The 15,431-nt window shown below is 50.4% G+C and overlaps 1 protein-coding gene across 10 annotated transcripts in view; it reads right to left on the minus strand.

The window, feature by feature from the left end:
* Positions 1-15,431, minus strand: part of LOC144785024 (uncharacterized) — a 409,707-nt gene that overhangs the window by 356,650 nt on the left and 37,626 nt on the right. The window lies entirely within an intron of this gene.

Genomic DNA, 15,431 nt, shown 5'->3' on the forward strand with positions numbered 1-15,431 from the left:
GCACATCCTGATATGACACCAGCCTGGATGAGAGCACATCCTGGTATCACACCAGCCTGGATGAGAGCACATCCTGATATCACACCAGCCTGGATAAGAGCACATCCTGCTATGACACCAGTCTGGATGAGAGCACATCCTGCTATGACACCAGCCTGGATGAGAGCACATCCTGCTATGACACCAGCCTGGATAAGAGCACATCCTGATATCACACCAGCCTCGATAAAAGCACATCCTGCTATGACACCAGCCTGGATGAGAGCACATCCTGCTATGACATCAGCACGGATGAGAGCACATGCTGATATCACACCCGCCTGGATAAGAGCACATACTGATATCACACCATCCTGGATAAGAGCAAAACCTGATATCACACCTGACGGGATGAGAGCACATCCTGCTATGACACCAGCCTGGATAAGAGCACATTCTGATAGCATACCTGATTGGCTAAGAGCACATCCTGATATCACACCAGCCTGGACGAGTGCACATCCTGATATGACACCAGCCTGGATGAGTGCACATTCTGATATTACACTAGCCTGGATAAGAGCACAACCTGATATCACACCAGCCTGGATAAGGGCACAACCTGCTATGACACCAGTCTGGATGAGAGCACATCCTGCTATTACACCAGCCTAGATGAGAGCACATCCTGATGTCACACCCGCCTGGATAAGAGCACATCCTGATATCACACCAGCCTGGATAAGAGCACAACCTGCTATAACACCAACCTGGATAAGAGCACATCCTGATATCACACCAGCCTCGATAAAAGCACATCCTGCTATGACACCAGCCTGGAAGAGAGCACATCCTGCTATGACACCAGCACGGATGAGAGCACATGCTGATATCACACCCGCCTGGATAAGAGCACATCCTGCTATGACACCAGCCTGGATGAGAGCACAACCTGATATCACACCAGCCTGGATAAGAGTGCATCCTGATATCACACCAGCCTGGAGAGAGCACATCCTGATATCACACCTGCCTGGATAAGAGCACATCCTGCTATGACACCAGCCTGGATTAGAGCACATCATGAAATCACACCAGCCTGGATAAGTGCACATCCTGCTATGACACCAGCCTGGATGAGAGCACATCCTGATATCACACCAGCCTCGATGAGAGCACATCCTGATATCACACCAGCCTGGATAAGAGCACATCCTGCTATGACACCAGTCTGGATGAGAGCACATCCTACTATGACACCAGCCTGGACTAGAGCACATCCTGATGCCACACCCGCCTGGATAAGAGCACATTCTGATATCACACCAGCCTGGATAAGAGCACAACCTGCTATAACACCAACCTTGATAAGAGCACATCCTGATATCACTCCAGCCTCGATAAAGCACATCCTGCTATGACACCAGCCTGGATGAGAGCACATCCTGCTATGACACCAGCACGGATGAGAGCACATGCTGATATCACACCCGCCTGGATACGAGCACATCCTGCTATGACACCAGCCTGGATGAGAGCACAACCTGATATCACACCAGCCTGGATAAGAGCACATCCTGATATCACACCAGCCTGGATGAGAGCACATCCTGATATCACACCTGCCTGGATAAGAGCACATCCTGCTATGACACCAGCCTGGATTAGAGAACATCATGATACCACACCAGCCTGGATAAGTGCACATCCTGCTATGACACCAGCCTGGATGAGAGCACATCCTGATGTCACACCAACCTGGATGAGAGCACATCCTGATATCACCCCAGCCGGATGAGAGCACATCCTGATCTGACACCAGCCTGGATGAGAGCACATCCTGATATGATACCAGCCTGGATGAGAGCACATCCTGATATCACACCAGCCTGGATAAGAGCACATCCTGGTATGACACAAGCCTGGATGAGAACACATCCTGATATCACACTAAGCCTCGATAAGAGCACATCCTGATATCACACCAGCCTGGATAAGAGCACATCCTGCTATGACACCAGCCTGGATGAGAGCACATCCTGCTATCACACCAGCCTGGATAAGAGCACATCCTGCTATGACACCAGCCTGGATGAGAGCACATCCTGATATCACACCACCCTGGATAAGAGCACAATCTGATATCACACAAGCCGGGATGAGAGCAGGTCCTGATATCACTCTTGCCGGAAAAAGAGCACACCCTGATATCCCACCTGCCTGGAGAAGAGAACATACTGATATCACACCAGCCTGGATAAAAGCAGGTACTGATATCACTCCTGCCGGGACAAGAACAGGTCCTGATATCACTCCTGCCGGGATAAGACCACATACTAATATCACACCTACCTGGATAAGAGCACATCCTGCTATCACACCAGCCTGGAGGAGAGATCATCCTGATATCACACTTGCCTGGTGAGAGCACATTCTGATATCACACCAGCCTGGATAAGAGCACACCCTGATATCACACCAGCCTGGATTAGAGCACATCCTGATATCTTACCATCCTGGACGAGGGAACATCCCGATATCCCAGCAGCCTGGATGAGAGCACGTCCTGATATCACACCTGCCTGGATAACAGCATATTCTGATATCACACCTGCCTGGATAAGAGCACAAGCTGATATCACATCTGCCTGGATAAGAGCACATCCCGCTATGACACCAGCCTGGATGAGAGCACATCCTGATATCACACCAGCCTGGATAAGAGCACATCCTGATATCACACCAGCCTGGATGAGAGCACATCCTGATATCACACCACCCTGGATTAGAGCACATCCTGCTATGACACCAGCCTGGATGAGAGCACAACCTGATATCACACCAGCCCAGATAAGAGCACATCCTGATATCATACCAGCCTGGATACGAGCACATCCTGATATCACACCTGCCTGGATAAGAGCACATCCTGCTATGACACCAGCATGGATTAGAGCACATCATGATATCACACCAGCCTGGATAAGTGCACATCCTCCTATGACGCCAGCCCGGATGAGAGCACATCCTGATATCAACCAACCTGGATGAGAGCACATCCTGATATCACCCCAGCCTGGATGAGAGCACATCCTGATCTCACACCAGCCTGGATAAGAGCACATCCTATGACACCAGCCTGGATGAGAGCACATCCTGATATGACACCAGCCTGGATGAGAGCACATCCTGACATCACAGGAGCCTGGATAAGAGCACATCCTGGTATGACACCAGCCTGGATAAGAGCACATCCTGATATCACACCAGCCTCGATAAGAGCACATCCTGATATCACACCAGCCTGGATAAGAGCACATCCTGCTATGACACCAGTCTGGAAGAGAGCACATCCTGCTATGACACCAGCCTGGATGAGAGCACATCTTGATGTCACACCCGCCTGGATAAGAGCACATCCTGATATCACACCAGCCTGGATAAGAGCACATCCTACTATGACACCAGCCTGGATAAGAGCACATCCTGATATCACACCAGCCTCGATAAAAGCACATCCTGCTATGACACCAGCCTGGATGAGAGCACATCCTGCTATGACATCAGCACGGATGAGAGCACATGCTGATATCACACCCGCCTGGATAAGAGCACATACTGATATCACACCATCCTGGATAAGAGCAAAACCTGATATCACACCTGACTGGATGAGAGCACATCCTGCTATGACACCAGCCTGGATAAGAGCACATTCTGATAGCATACCTGATTGGCTAAGAGTACATCCTGATATCACACCAGCCTGGACGAGTGCACATCCTGATATGACACCAGCCTGGATGAGTGCACATTCTGATATTACACTAGCCTGGATAAGAGCACAACCTGATATCACACCAGCCTGGATAAGGGCACAACCTGCTATGACACCAGTCTGGATGAGAGCACATCCTGCTATTACACCAGCCTAGATGAGAGCACATCCTGATATCACACCAGCCTCGATAAAAGCACATCCTGCTATGACACCAGCCTGGATGAGAGCACATCCTGCTATGACACCAGCACGGATGAGAGCACATGCTGATATCACACCCGCCTGGATAAGAGCACATCCTGCTATGACACCAGCCTGGATGAGAGCACAACCTGATATCACACCAGCCTGGATAAGAGCGCATCCTGATATCACACCAGCCTGGAGAGAGCACATCCTGATATCACACCTGCCTGGATAAGAGCACATCCTGCTATGACACCAGCCTAGATTAGAGCACATCATGAAATCACACCGGCCTGGATAAGTGCACATCCTGCTATGACACCAGCCTGGATGAGAGCACATCCTGATATCACACCAGCCTGGATAAGAGCACATCCTGCTATGACACCAGTCTGGATGAGAGCACATCCTACTATGACACCAGCCTGGACGAGAGCACATCCTGATGCCACACCCGCCTGGATAAGAGCACATCCTGATATCACACCAGCCTGGATAAGAGCACAACCTGCTATAACACCAACCTGGATAAGAGCACATCCTGATATCACACCAGCCTCGATAAAGCACATCCTGCTATGACACCAGCCTGGATGAGAGCACATCCTGCTATGACACCAGCCTGGATGAGAGCACAACCTGATATCACACCAGCCTGGATGAGAGCACATCCTGATATCACACCTGCCTGGATAAGAGCACATCCTGCTATGACACCAGCCTGGATTAGAGAACATCCTGATATAACACCAGCCTGGATGAGAGCACATCCTGATATCACACCAGCCTGGATAAGAGCACATTCTGATAGCACACCTGATTGACTAAGAGCACATCCTGATATCACACCAGCCTGGACGAGTGCACATCCTGCTATGACACCAGCCTGGATGAGAGCACATCCTGCTATGACACCAGCCTGGATAAGAGCACATCCTGATATCACACCAGCCTCGATAAAAGCACATCCTGCTATGACACCAGCCTGGATGAGAGCACATCCTGCTATGACATCAGCACGGATGAGAGCACATGCTGATATCACACCCGCCTGGATAAGAGCACATACTGATATCACACCATCCTGGATAAGAGCAAAACCTGATATCACACCTGACTGGATGAGAGCACATCCTGCTATGACACCAGCCTGGATAAGAGCACATTCTGATAGCATACCTGATTGGCTAAGAGCACATCCTGATATCACACCAGCCTGGACGAGTGCACATCCTGATATGACACCAGCCTGGATGAGTGCACATTCTGATATTACACTAGCCTGGATAAGAGCACAACCTGATATCACACCAGCCTGGATAAGGGCACAACCTGCTATGACACCAGTCTGGATGAGAGCACATCCTGCTATTACACCAGCCTAGATGAGAGCACATCCTGATGTCACACCCGCCTGGATAAGAGCACATCCTGATATCACACCAGCCTGGATAAGAGCACAACCTGCTATAACACCAACCTGGATAAGAGCACATCCTGATATCACACCAGCCTCGATAAAAGCACATCCTGCTATGACACCAGCCTGGAAGAGAGCACATCCTGCTATGACACCAGCACGGATGAGAGCACATGCTGATATCACACCCGCCTGGATAAGAGGACATCCTGCTATGACACCAGCCTGGATGAGAGCACAACCTGATATCACACCAGCCTGGATAAGAGTGCATCCTGATATCACACCAGCCTGGAGAGAGCACATCCTGATATCACACCTGCCTGGATAAGAGCACATCCTGCTATGACACCAGCCTGGATTAGAGCACATCATGAAATCACACCAGCCTGGATAAGTGCACATCCTGCTATGACACCAGCCTGGATGAGAGCACATCCTGATATCACACCAGCCTCGATGAGAGCACATCCTGATATCACACCAGCCTGGATAAGAGCACATCCTGCTATGACACCAGTCTGGATGAGAGCACATCCTACTATGACACCAGCCTGGACTAGAGCACATCCTGATGCCACACCCGCCTGGATAAGAGCACATTCTGATATCACACCAGCCTGGATAAGAGCACAACCTGCTATAACACCAACCTTGATAAGAGCACATCCTGATATCACTCCAGCCTCGATAAAGCACATCCTGCTATGACACCAGCCTGGATGAGAGCACATCCTGCTATGACACCAGCACGGATGAGAGCACATGCTGATATCACACCCGCCTGGATACGAGCACATCCTGCTATGACACCAGCCTGGATGAGAGCACAACCTGATATCACACCAGCCTGGATAAGAGCACATCCTGATATCACACCAGCCTGGATGAGAGCACATCCTGATATCACACCTGCCTGGATAAGAGCACATCCTGCTATGACACCAGCCTGGATTAGAGAACATCATGATACCACACCAGCCTGGATAAGTGCACATCCTGCTATGACACCAGCCTGGATGAGAGCACATCCTGATGTCACACCAACCTGGATGAGAGCACATCCTGATATCACCCCAGCCTGGATGAGAGCACATCCTGATCTGACACCAGCCTGGATGAGAGCACATCCTGATATGACACCAGCCTGGGTGAGAGCACATCCTGATATCACACCAGCCTGGATAAGAGCACATCCTGGTATGACACAAGCCTGGATGAGAACACATCCTGATATCACACTAAGCCTCGATAAGAGCACATCCTGATATCACACCAGCCTGGATAAGAGCACATCCTGCTATGACACCAGCCTGGATGAGAGCACATCCTGCTATCACACCAGCCTGGATAAGAGCACATCCTGCTATGACACCAGCCTGGATGAGAGCACATCCTGATATCACACCACCCTGGATAAGAGCACAATCTGATATCACACAAGCCGGGATGAGAGCAGGTCCTGATATCACTCTTGCCGGAAAAAGAGCACACCCTGATATCCCACCTGCCTGGAGAAGAGAACATACTGATATCACACCAGCCTGGATAAAAGCAGGTACTGATATCACTCCTGCCGGGACAAGAACAGGTCCTGATATCACTCCTGCCGGGATAAGACCACATACTAATATCACACCTACCTGGATAAGAGCACATCCTGCTATCACACCAGCCTGGAGGAGAGATCATCCTGATATCACACTTGCCTGGTGAGAGCACATTCTGATATCACACCAGCCTGGATAAGAGCACACCCTGATATCACACCAGCCTGGATTAGAGCACATCCTGATATCTTACCATCCTGGACGAGGGAACATCCCGATATCCCAGCAGCCTGGATGAGAGCACGTCCTGATATCACACCTGCCTGGATAACAGCATATTCTGATATCACACCTGCCTGGATAAGAGCACAAGCTGATATCACATCTGCCTGGATAAGAGCACATCCCGCTATGACACCAGCCTGGATGAGAGCACATCCTGATATCACACCAGCCTGGATAAGAGCACATCCTGATATCACACCAGCCTGGATGAGAGCACATCCTGATATCACACCACCCTGGATTAGAGCACATCCTGCTATGACACCAGCCTGGATGAGAGCACAACCTGATATCACACCAGCCCAGATAAGAGCACATCCTGATATCATACCAGCCTGGATAAGAGCACATCCTGATATCACACCTGCCTGGATAAGAGCACATCCTGCTATGACACCAGCATGGATTAGAGCACATCATGATATCACACCAGCCTGGATAAGTGCACATCCTCCTATGACGCCAGCCCGGATGAGAGCACATCCTGATATCAACCAACCTGGATGAGAGCACATCCTGATATCACCCCAGCCTGGATGAGAGCACATCCTGATCTCACACCAGCCTGGATAAGAGCACATCCTATGACACCAGCCTGGATGAGAGCACATCCTGACATCACACGAGCCTGGATAAGAGCACATCCTGGTATGACACCAGCCTGGATAAGAGCACATCCTGATATCACACCAGCCTCGATAAGAGCACATCCTGATATCACACCAGCCTGGATAAGAGCACATCCTGCTATGACACCAGTCTGGAAGAGAGCACATCCTGCTATGACACCAGCCTGGATGAGAGCACATCTTGATGTCACACCCGCCTGGATAAGAGCACATCCTGATATCACACCAGCCTGGATAAGAGCACATCCTACTATGACACCAGCCTGGATAAGAGCACATCCTGATATCACACCAGCCTCGATAAAAGCACATCCTGCTATGACACCAGCCTGGATGAGAGCACATCCTGCTATGACATCAGCACGGATGAGAGCACATGCTGATATCACACCATCCTGGATAAGAGCAAAACCTGATATCACACCTGACTGGATGAGAGCACATCCTGCTATGACACCAGCCTGGATAAGAGCACATTCTGATAGCATACCTGATTGGCTAAGAGTACATCCTGATATCACACCAGCCTGGACGAGTGCACATCCTGATATGACACCAGCCTGGATGAGTGCACATTCTGATATTACACTAGCCTGGATAAGAGCACAACCTGATATCACACCAGCCTGGATAAGGGCACAACCTGCTATGACACCAGTCTGGATGAGAGCACATCCTGCTATTACACCAGCCTAGATGAGAGCACATCCTGATATCACACCAGCCTCGATAAAAGCACATCCTGCTATGACACCAGCCTGGATGAGAGCACATCCTGCTATGACACCAGCACGGATGAGAGCACATGCTGATATCACACCTGCCTGGATAAGAGCACATCCTGCTATGACACCAGCCTGGATGAGAGCACAACCTGATATCACACCAGCCTGGATAAGAGCGCATCCTGATATCACACCAGCCTGGTGAGAGCACATCCTGATATCACACCTGCCTGGATAAGAGCACATCCTGCTATGACACCAGCCTAGATTAGAGCACATCATGAAATCACACCAGCCTGGATGAGAGCACATCCTAAAATCACACCAGCCTGGATAAGAGCACATCCTGCTATGACACCAGTCTGGATGAGAGCACATCCTACTATGACACCAGCCTGGACGAGAGCACATCCTGATGCCACACCCGCCTGGATAAGAGCACATCCTGATATCACACCAGCCTGGATAAGAGCACAACCTGCTATAACACCAACCTGGATAAGAGCACATCCTGATATCACACCAGCCTCGATAAAGCACATCCTGCTATGACACCAGCCTGGATGAGAGCACATCCTGCTATGACACCAGCCTGGATGAGAGCACAACCTGATATCACACCAGCCTGGATGAGAGCACATCCTGATATCACACCTGCCTGGATAAGAGCACATCCTGCTATGACACGAGCCTGGATAAGAGCACATCCTGGTATGACACCAGCCTGGATTAGAGAACATCCTGATATAACACCAGCCTGGATGAGAGCACATCCTGATATCACACCTGCCTGGATAAGAGCACATCCTGCTATGACACCAGCCTGGATTAGAGAACATCATGATATCACACCAGCCTGGATAAGTGCACATCCTGCTATGACACCAGCCTGGATGAGAGCACATCCTGATGTCACACCAACCTGGATGAGAGCACATCCTGATATCACCCAGCCTGGATGAGAGCACATCCTGATCTCACACCAGCCTGGATGAGAGCACATCCTGATATGACACCAGCCTGGATGAGAGCACATCCTGATATCACACCAGCCTGGATAAGAGCACATCCTGGTATGACACCAGCCTGGATGAGAACACATCCTGATATCACACCAGCCTCGATAAGAGCACATCCTGATATCACACCAGCCTTGATAAGAGCACATCCTGCTATGACACCAGCCTGGATCAGAGCACATCCTGCTATGACACCAGCCTGGATGAGAGCACATTCTGGTGTCACACCCGCCTGGATGAGAGCACATCCTGATATCACACCAGCCTGGATGAGAGCACATCCTGATCTCACACCAGCCTGGATAAGAGCACATTGTATCACACCAGCCTGGATGAGAGCACATCCTGATGTCACACCCACCTGGATAAGAGCACATCCTATCACACCAGCCTGGATGAGAGCACATCCTGATATGACACCAGCCTGGATGAGAGCACATCCTGATATCACACCAGCCTGGATAAGAGCACATCCTGGTATGACACTAGCCTGGATGAGAGCACATCCTGATATCACACCAGCCTCGATAAGAGCACATCCTGATATCACACCAGCCTGGATAAGAGCACATCCTGCTATGACACCAGCCTGGATGAGAGCACATCCTGCTATGACACCAGCCTGGATGAGAGCATATTCTGATGTCACACCCGCCTGGATGAGAGCACATCCTGATATCACACCAGCCTGGATAAGAGCACATCCTATCACACCAGCCTGGGTGATAGCACATCCTGATGTCACACTTGCCTGGATAAGAGCACATCCTGATATCACACCAGCCTGGATAAGAGCACAACCTGCTATGACACCAGCCTGGATAAGAGCACATCCTGATATCACACCAGCCTCGATAAAAGCACATCCTGCTATGACACCAGCCTGGATGAGAGCACTTCCCGCTATGACACCAGCACGGATGAGAGCAAATGCTGATATCACACCCGCCTGGATAAGAGCACATCCTGCTATGACACCAGCCTGGATGAGAGCACAACCTGATATCACACCAGCCTGGATAAGAGCACATCCTGATATCACACCAGCCTGGATGAGAGCACATCCTGATACCACACCCACCTGGATAAGAGCACATCCTGCTATGACACCAGCCTGGATGAGAGCACAACCTGCTATGACATCAGCCTGGATTAGAGCACATAATAATATCACACCAGCCTGGATAAGTGCACATCCTGCTATGACACCAGCCTGGATGAGAGCACATCCTGATATCACACCAACCTGGATGAGAGCACATCCTGATATCACCCCAGCCTGGATGAGAGCACATCCTGATCTCACACCAGCCTGGATAAGAGCACATGCTATCACACCAGCCTGGATAAGAGCACATCCTGCTATGACACCAGCCTGGATGAGAGCACATCCTGCTATCACACCAGCCTGGATAAGAGCACATCCTGCTATGACACCAGCCTGGATGAGAGCACATCCTGATATCACACCACCCTGGATAAGAGCACAATCTGATATCACACAAGCCGGGATGAGAGCAGGTCCTGATATCACTCTTGCCGGAAAAAGAGCACACCCTGATATCCCACCTGCCTGGAGAAGAGAACATACTGATATCACACCAGCCTGGATAAAAGCAGGTACTGATATCACTCCTGCCGGGACAAGAACAGGTCCTGATATCACTCCTGCCGGGATAAGACCACATACTAATATCACACCTACCTGGATAAGAGCACATCCTGCTATCACACCAGCCTGGAGGAGAGATCATCCTGATATCACACTTGCCTGGTGAGAGCACATTCTGATATCACACCAGCCTGGATAAGAGCACACCCTGATATCACACCAGCCTGGATTAGAGCACATCCTGATATCTTACCATCCTGGACGAGGGAACATCCCGATATCCCAGCAGCCTGGATGAGAGCACGTCCTGATATCACACCTGCCTGGATAACAGCATATTCTGATATCACACCTGCCTGGATAAGAGCACAAGCTGATATCACATCTGCCTGGATAAGAGCACATCCCGCTATGACACCAGCCTGGATGAGAGCACATCCTGATATCACACCAGCCTGGATAAGAGCACATCCTGATATCACACCAGCCTGGATGAGAGCACATCCTGATATCACACCACCCTGGATTAGAGCACATCCTGCTATGACACCAGCCTGGATGAGAGCACAACCTGATATCACACCAGCCCAGATAAGAGCACATCCTGATATCATACCAGCCTGGATAAGAGCACATCCTGATATCACACCTGCCTGGATAAGAGCACATCCTGCTATGACACCAGCATGGATTAGAGCACATCATGATATCACACCAGCCTGGATAAGTGCACATCCTCCTATGACGCCAGCCCGGATGAGAGCACATCCTGATATCAACCAACCTGGATGAGAGCACATCCTGATATCACCCCAGCCTGGATGAGAGCACATCCTGATCTCACACCAGCCTGGATAAGAGCACATCCTATGACACCAGCCTGGATGAGAGCACATCCTGACATCACACGAGCCTGGATAAGAGCACATCCTGGTATGACACCAGCCTGGATAAGAGCACATCCTGATATCACACCAGCCTCGATAAGAGCACATCCTGATATCACACCAGCCTGGATAAGAGCACATCCTGCTATGACACCAGTCTGGAAGAGAGCACATCCTGCTATGACACCAGCCTGGATGAGAGCACATCTTGATGTCACACCCGCCTGGATAAGAGCACATCCTGATATCACACCAGCCTGGATAAGAGCACATCCTACTATGACACCAGCCTGGATAAGAGCACATCCTGATATCACACCAGCCTCGATAAAAGCACATCCTGCTATGACACCAGCCTGGATGAGAGCACATCCTGCTATGACATCAGCACGGATGAGAGCACATGCTGATATCACACCATCCTGGATAAGAGCAAAACCTGATATCACACCTGACTGGATGAGAGCACATCCTGCTATGACACCAGCCTGGATAAGAGCACATTCTGATAGCATACCTGATTGGCTAAGAGTACATCCTGATATCACACCAGCCTGGACGAGTGCACATCCTGATATGACACCAGCCTGGATGAGTGCACATTCTGATATTACACTAGCCTGGATAAGAGCACAACCTGATATCACACCAGCCTGGATAAGGGCACAACCTGCTATGACACCAGTCTGGATGAGAGCACATCCTGCTATTACACCAGCCTAGATGAGAGCACATCCTGATATCACACCAGCCTCGATAAAAGCACATCCTGCTATGACACCAGCCTGGATGAGAGCACATCCTGCTATGACACCAGCACGGATGAGAGCACATGCTGATATCACACCTGCCTGGATAAGAGCACATCCTGCTATGACACCAGCCTGGATGAGAGCACAACCTGATATCACACCAGCCTGGATAAGAGCGCATCCTGATATCACACCAGCCTGGTGAGAGCACATCCTGATATCACACCTGCCTGGATAAGAGCACATCCTGCTATGACACCAGCCTAGATTAGAGCACATCATGAAATCACACCAGCCTGGATGAGAGCACATCCTAAAATCACACCAGCCTGGATAAGAGCACATCCTGCTATGACACCAGTCTGGATGAGAGCACATCCTACTATGACACCAGCCTGGACGAGAGCACATCCTGATGCCACACCCGCCTGGATAAGAGCACATCCTGATATCACACCAGCCTGGATAAGAGCACAACCTGCTATAACACCAACCTGGATAAGAGCACATCCTGATATCACACCAGCCTCGATAAAGCACATCCTGCTATGACACCAGCCTGGATGAGAGCACATCCTGCTATGACACCAGCCTGGATGAGAGCACAACCTGATATCACACCAGCCTGGATGAGAGCACATCCTGATATCACACCTGCCTGGATAAGAGCACATCCTGCTATGACACGAGCCTGGATAAGAGCACATCCTGGTATGACACCAGCCTGGATTAGAGAACATCCTGATATAACACCAGCCTGGATGAGAGCACATCCTGATATCACACCTGCCTGGATAAGAGCACATCCTGCTATGACACCAGCCTGGATTAGAGAACATCATGATATCACACCAGCCTGGATAAGTGCACATCCTGCTATGACACCAGCCTGGATGAGAGCACATCCTGATGTCACACCAACCTGGATGAGAGCACATCCTGATATCACCCAGCCTGGATGAGAGCACATCCTGATCTCACACCAGCCTGGATGAGAGCACATCCTGATATGACACCAGCCTGGATGAGAGCACATCCTGATATCACACCAGCCTGGATAAGAGCACATCCTGGTATGACACCAGCCTGGATGAGAACACATCCTGATATCACACCAGCCTCGATAAGAGCACATCCTGATATCACACCAGCCTTGATAAGAGCACATCCTGCTATGACACCAGCCTGGATCAGAGCACATCCTGCTATGACACCAGCCTGGATGAGAGCACATTCTGGTGTCACACCCGCCTGGATGAGAGCACATCCTGATATCACACCAGCCTGGATGAGAGCACATCCTGATCTCACACCAGCCTGGATAAGAGCACATTGTATCACACCAGCCTGGATGAGAGCACATCCTGATGTCACACCCACCTGGATAAGAGCACATCCTATCACACCAGCCTGGATGAGAGCACATCCTGATATGACACCAGCCTGGATGAGAGCACATCCTGATATCACACCAGCCTGGATAAGAGCACATCCTGGTATGACACTAGCCTGGATGAGAGCACATCCTGATATCACACCAGCCTCGATAAGAGCACATCCTGATATCACACCAGCCTGGATAAGAGCACATCCTGCTATGACACCAGCCTGGATGAGAGCACATCCTGCTATGACACCAGCCTGGATGAGAGCATATTCTGATGTCACACCCGCCTGGATGAGAGCACATCCTGATATCACACCAGCCTGGATAAGAGCACATCCTATCACACCAGCCTGGGTGATAGCACATCCTGATGTCACACTTGCCTGGATAAGAGCACATCCTGATATCACACCAGCCTGGATAAGAGCACAACCTGCTATGACACCAGCCTGGATAAGAGCACATCCTGATATCACACCAGCCTCGATAAAAGCACATCCTGCTATGACACCAGCCTGGATGAGAGCACTTCCCGCTATGACACCAGCACGGATGAGAGCAAATGCTGATATCACACCCGCCTGGATAAGAGCACATCCTGCTATGACACCAGCCTGGATGAGAGCACAACCTGATATCACACCAGCCTGGATAAGAGCACATCCTGATATCACACCAGCCTGGATGAGCGCACATCCTGATACCACACCCACCTGGATAAGAGCACATCCTGCTATGACACCAGCCTGGATGAGAGCACAACCTGCTATGACATCAGCCTGGATTAGAGCACATAATAATATCACACCAGCCTGGATAAGTGCACATCCTGCTATGACACCAGCCTGGATGAGAGCACATCCTGATATCACACCAACCTGGATGAGAGCACATCCTGATATCACCCCAGCCTGGATGAGAGCACATCCTGATCTCACACCAGCCTGGATAAGAGCACATGCTATCACACCAGCATGGATAAGAGCACATCCTGGTATGACACCAGCCTGGATGAGAGCACATCCTGATATCACACCAGCCTCGATAAGAGCACATCCTGATATCACACCAGCCTGGATAAGAGCACATCCTGCTATGACACCAGTCTGGATGAGAGCACATCCTGATGTCACACCCGCCTGGATAAGAGCACATGCTGATATCACACCAGCCTGGATAAGAGCACATCCTGCTATGACACCAGCCTGGATAAGAGCAC

Source organism: Lissotriton helveticus, chromosome 10 (genome assembly GCF_964261635.1).
Source record: "Lissotriton helveticus chromosome 10, aLisHel1.1, whole genome shotgun sequence".
Taxonomy (NCBI): Eukaryota; Metazoa; Chordata; class Amphibia; order Caudata; family Salamandridae; genus Lissotriton; species Lissotriton helveticus.